Genomic DNA, 6,493 nt, shown 5'->3' on the forward strand with positions numbered 1-6,493 from the left:
AAATCAAGTACAAGTGTATCTGTTCACGAATTCTTGGAGAATCCTTGAAAGACAAGGCTCTATACAACGAGGGAGGGCAGCAGCCTTCCTTTTCTAGCCCCTCTCCACCTTTCAGCCATGCATAAAAGAAAATCCTTGCTAGTCGAAGTAGTATCCTGGTCCAAAAAATAAACTGACGCATCAAATTAGTGCCATTGTGAATAAACCAGAACATGTAATGGATACTGAATAGTAGTTCTCCACGGCACACATCTCTCTTGTTACCAAAAGCTTTGTTTTCCTCCTCAGGCACGTCATTATTTATGAGCTTAAAATGTATTCTGTAATCTTGCAACAGATAAACGTCTGTACTTCTGTGCAGCCGTGCCTCCGTTCTGCACCCATTTCTGTACACGGGCGACAACGCTCTTTTTCAATCACAGGGGGCTGTCCGCTGCTCAAGAGATTCTCGACAAATTCAGCAGTCTACTGAGCGTAGAATCGTTTTAGAACTGAGTCAAGCAGTGGTGCGCTGCTCTCGATAAATAGTCATAGTAGTTTGTTTGCACTGTGACCGCCTGTGCCAATATATCTTAGCGGGGAGTTCATGCGCCAGTCAAATATTGGAATCGTAGTATTTTCACGGATGAGTACGTTTCTAAAAGTGGAATTTAATATTTCTGCTTTCTGTCTGATCTGCGAGAGACTGAATTGAAGAGTTCGAGCTGGTCATCGACTTTATGCAGCGCAGTCAGAAACAGACTGAAAAGTTTGTAAGGGTGATGCACGGTAGACTGTGCTGAAAAATAATTGTTAAAAAAATCAGTATGTTGGGCCGTTTCCGAGCTAATTACCATTGAAATTTGTCAGTCAGTCCATTGCGCATGCCCGTTCAAGCCAACCGCCAGATACAATTGGTGTCCGATGTTCTTATTGCGTAGATGATAGCACACGAGACTGGTTATCCTTTGGCTCGGGTTCGATTCTTGTCCCATGTCCAATTTTTGTATCACTCTCTTGTTCGGTTTAGGAAACAAGTTTAGTGAGCCCGGCTATGGCGGGCCGCTTGAATTTGCGCGCGCAACGTCCTTGTCTAACTTCAATGTTAACTAACTGGGAAACGGCTCAACATATCGATTTCTTTTCTTACCAATCATTTCTCAACACAGCCTACCCTGTAATACCCTTACCAGCTTCTGAGACTGCATCTGTCCATGCTGTGTAAGACCATAATTTCCAGCGATTCTGTTATAGGAGCTTCATTGGTATTTGATTGCGGAAATTATTGTAGTCTTCTCACATTGCTCGTGATTCGGATGCACGGTTTACCAATAAATGATTTTGTCAGCTTCCCTAAAGTCCCTATTATAGCGAGAGCTTTCCCGTTTCTGTTTTCGCACCATTAAGCGAAAGTGGATCTTTGCCGTCTTTTATTACGTGACGCGCTAATTTTTTTTCTCCTGTGATACCATCACGGTCGCTAACGTGTTTCATTGGTTGCACTTGCCGCACGGGGTATCCGTGCGGTCTGAGGCGTCTTATCACGGTTCGCGCGGCTCCCCGCGTCGGAGGTTCGAGTCCTCCCTCGGACATGGGTGTGTGTGTTGTCCTTAGTGTAAGTTAGTTTAATTAGTGTGTAAGCCTAGGGACCCATGACGTCAGCAGTTTGGTCCCATAATCCTTACCACAAATTTCCAAATTTTCCAATTTGCTTTCACTCTCCACAGTATGGTATCTATTTGTGGTACTGTGGGTTTCTTAAAGTCGCCGTCGTAACCCTAGACGAATGATGACATGGTAAATCATGTCTTATGAGGATCTGTTGCGACTGAAACCGATTTCATAAATGAAAAGATTCATCATATAACGTAATATAAGAATGAAACCTTTTGCGACGAATTTGCTCTATTTGCTGTTTCCAGTGCACTCGCCGCGTTAATTTTCTATAAAAATCGAGACTTACGAAATGAATCACCATTGTCTTTTTTAGTTAGGAAACTGACTTTTGCTTGTCTAATAGAACTGTGGTTATTCTCAAAGTCTCGGATTTTCTGAGACACTGAGTGCACAGTTTGAATCTGTTGGCGATTCAAAACAACTTCCGATGATGATATGTAGGCGCCGGAAGAGAAGGAATCTACTTACAGTGAGCACTTTACAAGGCCCGGGTACAAGTTGTAGAACACTGCCGAAGGCAATGCCAGGGAACAGGGTAGTGGCTGCATAATACAGCCGATGGGTGGACGCAGTGTCGCGTTTGGCGGGCGTGCATCTTTCAGGGGCGCTATTCTGCGCCGGCCTACCTCTGAACAATGGGCTGAAACGCCCCACGTGCTTAACCAGCATCGATCTCCAGGAGTACCTCTCAAGCACACTCGTACCAAAGTAGCACACCCTGTGGAAGGCGGCTCAAGGCGCGGGTCTTCATCTCATATCCAGATCGCTGCGCAAAGAAAACGATGCAAACTTTGCACACCAGTGTCTGTGTAGACCCTCCGCAATTCACTGTACACCGCACGACACTGGGAACTTTTAATATTACTGGTCATTCTCTTTCTTGCTCTGCTCCAAATGCAGCCCCTGTACAGACCTTAATACCGTTTTGTTATCGTTGTTGTTGTTGTGTAGGTGTTGGTGGTTGTGGTGGTGATCTTCAGTGCATTGACTGCTGTGGTGTCGTTCTGCACGCTAGTCTAACACATGCAAGCCTCTTCGGTCTCTATGTAACTACTATAATTTACTTTCATTTGAGCCATCTTACTGTAGTCTAGTCGTCGTCTCCCTCTAGAAATTTTACCACCCACAGTTCCTTTCGCCAGCCATGTATCTTATCTACTTATCTACATCTTATCTACTTATCTACTATATTTCCGAACCGGCGCAAGAACTTGATAGTGCCCCCCCCCTACCCCCCCCCCCCCCCCGCCCTCCTCTTCCAGCCTTTGAGAGAGAACGTCAAGAATTAAAAAACATCGATTTTCAAAAATATGTTCGTTTTGTGGCGCACACCTTTCTGAGGAGATTTATATAGAACAAATATACGTTGGAGAACATGTAAGGCTAGGTGTTAAGTGTGCCAAAGTGCAGTGCTACGCCTCTTTACACACTATTCTTCTATCGCTCGTCACTGTATTTCGCTCTGTGTAATTCCAACGTGTATGTTTTCCAATGGAAACCATCAGACCTATATTCAGGACAGCGGAAATTAAAATGTCCTGTGGTGCCTCTCCTGCTCCCAGTCGGCCGTTTTGACATCCTACCCCTCTTTAAAAATTCTGTTAATGCTGCGTGGGATTATTTGTGACCGCAAGAATTATAACTCTTCATTAAATTTGCACTATTTATTGCCTATTAGTAACTTTCTCTTTTGTGTGAGATGGTTTTGTGCGGCTGCTAACTGGGGCCTATATAACTTTCCCTGAGCGGTATGGCGTTCTGGCAAAAATTTTCTGCCAAAATTTCATTTTCTTGGATACCCCGAGAATATAATATGTAATTTCCTTATCTGTTACTCGTGTTAGTCGTTTATTTCCACTCTGGTAATCTGGATCTGTGGATTTTGCACATAATTACAACAAAGCTTATCATTGGCACACCCAATCAACCACAAAAACAAACAGAGATTAGGATTCGCCCTTTCGGGTTTATTCGGCTCCGCTCGTATAGCCCCGTCCCTTCCAGTCTGCGGGGAAGTTTTTTATTTCTAGATGCGACGGGACTCCCCTGGCAGAGACGTCAGGTACACTACTGCACGCATTCAAAAATCAACTTATGATTCGTTCAGAAATCAGCTTGGAATGTGTTGAAAAACGTTCAAAAACCAACATCTTATAACCTCCTTTCAAATCACTATCCATTTCGTTCAACTGCCCTTCCAAGTCATTTGCCGCCTGTGACAGAATTGCAGCATCAGCAGATCTCAGAAGTTTGTATTTCTTATCCTTACCTTTCCAACATTCTCCTTGATTTCCTTTACAGTTTGCGCATTATGTAGACTAAATAACTCTCCCTACTTCCGTTCATGTCCTTCAACACATATAACTACAGTCTGGTTTTTCAAAAGCTTGTAGATATCCTTGCTTCTTTATTTCTTCCTTTCCATAGCGAGTGGTACTATTTACCTATAGTTCATTGTATTTACGAATCATATCGTACAACAAATTTGACATTCTGTTTTTCAGTTGTTACGATACATTAATGTAACTGACTGGCCCGGGTCTCAGCAATGGGAAGGGCAGCGCGGCTGCATGTTAACATTATGACAAAATGATTCAATCACAAGAACCAAATCACCTTCATTGTTATTGTAGGGATCACTTGAAAACACTGCCACCGTATGCTTCTTTATGGGTCTAGTGATGTCACTGTCAATGGAATCGTCCTCAGAACAAGACGAAAACTGCAACTATACGAGATATTAAAATACAGTCAAAATGCTAAATAACCCAAAAGTATGTGAAGACAGTCAAGTTTTATACATTGACTATTGGCGTAAAAATCTAAACACAGGAAATAGCAAAAATTTATCACAGCAGATGGTATCTACAGACAGCGAGTTATTTCTAGACCCGCCTGTGACAGATGACGCGCGAAACACGAATATATTCGGGATCCTTACGCTGTTTGTTAAATGCGCACGATTTACGTTCTACAGGGAAGGAAACATCGAAGAGGTGACAACGAACACGGAGGAGTACATAGCACAATCTTTACCTTGGTGTTAAGCTTACGATGAACAGGATATAGTATAGATCGCTCAGACGTATCGTAAGCAATCTCTTTGTTATACGAGGCCTATTCGGAAAGCAAGGTCCGATCGGGCGCGAATTGGAAACCACAGTGAACATCTGATGAAGCTTTGCACACATGTGTTGGGCAGTGTCTATAGTATTCCCGTCATCGCGTTGCTATTTTCAGATCTGAGAGCACAGTGACCGTGTTAAGCTGCCTAGAAAATAGTCTCTCGCCAAGTCTGAGGAGCAGGTGAGAGAATTCGCCTGATGTCATGCAGCCCACGTAACACAACTGTCATGCGTTGCCTTCTTGATGACGGTTCTTGGTCGCATTGTGCAGGGCAATGAAGACGCTCCTGCGGCGTTTTCGATTGGGAAGTGTTTCATCACCCATAATATATCCCCTTATATGCCCCTGCTGAATTTCATCTCTGCTCACGTAAACCGCTGACTCTGAAGAGAGAGATGCAACCAGCATTGAAAGTTGGTGGCAAGCCCAGGCGGCTGCCTTCTATTATGACGAGGGTATTGGAAAGTTGATACTACGACAAATGTCTAAGTTGGGGCGATGAATATTTAGAGAAGTAGCTGGAAGGTGTAGCTAACTGTTGTAAGTAAAACATTTTTGATTTTCACAATGGTTTCCATTTCGTGACTGATCGGTATCGGTCCTTACCTTCCAAATAGCCCTCGTATAGACTGCAGTTCCCCCCCCCCCCCCCCTCCCCCCCTCCCACCCTGGCCCAAAAGGAATTCGCAATGTCCCTCGAAGAGCCCTCCCACATACTGTCCGACCATTAAGTAAGGTCTTCCATTTGCTTCAATCCTTTTATGTCTCATGAGACCCATACATCCTACTAAAGTAACACCCAGTTTCGTGCGTTGGGACGATCACGTCCCTAATCTGTCAAGTGCTGTTACCTACCTAGAATCTTTCGGAACCTGGAGACAAATACTAACGGGCCACAGGCTCCATATACAGAAGACTGTGACCTATCAAGCGACACAGAGTAAATTGATAACTGTCACAGCATATCTGTTTCAGACACCTTTTCCGTTGTCTGAAGTGAGTAATCATGTTTCCTTATACATAACAGATACTGCCACACTCGTAAAATTTTTTTTGTTTATTTATAGACGCAATCAGGGCGACGGCATTGGCGCAGTGGATACACCGGTTCCCGTGAGATCACCGAAGTTAAGCGCTGTCGGGCGTGGCTAGCACTTGGATGGGTGACCATCCAGACCGCCATGCGCTGTTGCCATTTTCTGGGTGCACTCAGCCTCGTGATGCCAATTGAGGAGCTACTCGACTGAATAGTAGCGGCTTCGGTCAAGAATACCATCCTAACGACCGTGTATGCCGCCTGTAGAATCTGAAGATGGTGATTGTATGGCCGAAACCGGTTCTCACTGTGTCATAAACATGCGGTTGCGTCTATAAATAAACAAAAAAAAAATTTTTACAAAATAATCAATCACGCACTCCATAGACAAAATGTCGTTTTTTCGATTACCACACTTCTCAGTAATGATGCTGGTTTGTACATAATTAGAAGTTAATGGAACGTATATGCCCCCGCTAAAATCAAAAAAATGTAAGACCGGCTGGTATGTAGATAAAAGCCATCTTCTAGTTTTATGCTGAAAATTTGTAGGTGATAGTTCATGTTTTTCATTTTAGTGAGACTAAATGTGTCTTTGAAGATCATAATTTCAAATAAAAAGTCTTTGGGTTCATGGGACACAGGTGTCCCACCAAACGGATTTTAGTACTTATT

The 6,493-nt window shown here is 43.6% G+C and overlaps 1 pseudogene; it reads left to right on the top strand.

Moving 5' to 3' along the window:
* The first annotated feature begins 5,859 nt into the window (after positions 1–5,859).
* LOC124607647 lies at positions 5,860–5,977 on the top strand (annotated as a pseudogene).
* The last annotated feature ends 516 nt before the right edge of the window (positions 5,978–6,493 follow it).

This window comes from Schistocerca americana, chromosome 3 (genome assembly GCF_021461395.2).
Source record: "Schistocerca americana isolate TAMUIC-IGC-003095 chromosome 3, iqSchAmer2.1, whole genome shotgun sequence".
Lineage (NCBI taxonomy): Eukaryota > Metazoa > Arthropoda > Insecta > Orthoptera > Acrididae > Schistocerca > Schistocerca americana.